Here is a 1471-nt window from a genome sequence, read left to right as displayed (position 1 = left end):
CCGGTGCCCACCAGCCGCGCCAGGGAGGGCTAAGGCCTAAGGGGACGTGTCCACGCGTCCACGCATCCCTGCGCGAATCGCCGGCTCCCGCCCACGTCGTCCGGCCCAGAGAAGAGGCTGCTCGCAGCAGACAGCTGTCGCCTCAGCGGTCACCTCGACACCTGCGTCGGGACAGCGGAGCGGAGGGAACAGCGGCGCTGTGCACGAGCAGCGGACCGGAGGGGCCGGGCGGGGGCCACTGTGTCACTGCGCCGGCAGGAGGCCCGTGAGGCTCTGGACCGGTCACCTCGGGCCAGGGGCCCTGGGCCCGCCCCTCCCCAGGGTTGTGGAGCAAGCTGCAGGGCCGCCCAACAGCCGCTGCCCTGTCCGGCGTGTGCACCAGGGAGGGGCAGCGGCCACTCCTGCTCCTGCCCCAGCACACCCCGCCTGGGCCCCAGCGGGGCCTGGCCCTGGCCGGCCCCTGCGGGACGGCGCTCTGGGGGCCGGGTGGTGTGGAGACGGGCGGGGCTCCCCAGGAGGCTGCGAGCCAGGCCCTGCCCCGAGCCTGAGCCGCCGCCCAGAGCCGGGCACGTGCCCGGGGCACGGCGGGTCTCACACCTGACCACAAGCCCCGTCACCACCTGGACCTGCGGGCTCGCGCCGGACCCTGCGGGCCTCCAGGGGGGCCTCTAGACTTTCTGGAGGCGGAAGGGGCTAGGACGTGGGGAGGGTCTGAGGGCGGCCTGGGAACTGGGGAGCAGGAGGAGCTACCGCCCCCCCCCCGCCCCTGCAGGCCCCATGGCGCCCCTAGGCCCGCGCTCGGGCCTGTTCTGTGCTCACTGCCCGGGCAGTCACCTTTGTGGCCCTGACCCCCGCTGCCCCTCGGCCTGGCTTACCACCACGAGGCCTCAGGCCCTCCACCTGGCCTCTCTCCTGCCTGGGTACTTCCTCCCCCGCCCCCGGCCCCGCCTCCCTGAGCCCCGCTGGGGCCCCTCTGTCTGCACCCCTGAGTCCCTTATCCTGGCCTCACAGAAGTGAGTGTCCCCTCAGCTCTGCACCCAGGATGCTGCCCCGGGAGGGGGAGAGTGGGCCGGGCTGGTGCGGCGGCACTGGCGGAGGATGGACGGTGGCTTCTAGGCCACCGGGGGCTGGCGCACGGGCCCTCCTGCCCCCACAGACCCCGCAGCCCGCCCCAGAGCCCAGCCAGGAGGCCCCAGGGCTACCAGTGGTTGGGCCACCTCTGTCCCGGCTGCCCCCACAGCTGGCCCTGGGCGTGCACAGGCCTCCCCTCCTCCTGGCCGGGCGGGGCGGGCCCCCGGGGCCTGGAGAGAAGGTTTCCAAGGGGCCCCTTAGCCCAGGGGCCTTGCCTGGGGCCTCGTGGAGTCTGCCTGGGCCGAGGGGTGCCAGCGCCGAGCCCCCAGCACAGGACCCAGCCCCCTCCTGTCCCCTCTCCTGTCCCTGCCATGTCCCGAAAGCTCCCAGACCTGCCCTG

This window comes from Condylura cristata, unplaced genomic scaffold (genome assembly GCF_000260355.1).
Source record: "Condylura cristata isolate star-nosed mole 26May11 unplaced genomic scaffold, ConCri1.0 scaffold00006, whole genome shotgun sequence".
NCBI lineage: Eukaryota > Metazoa > Chordata > Mammalia > Eulipotyphla > Talpidae > Condylura > Condylura cristata.
The sequence above is the reverse complement of the archived record's forward strand: the minus strand, read 5'-3'. Positions refer to the sequence as shown.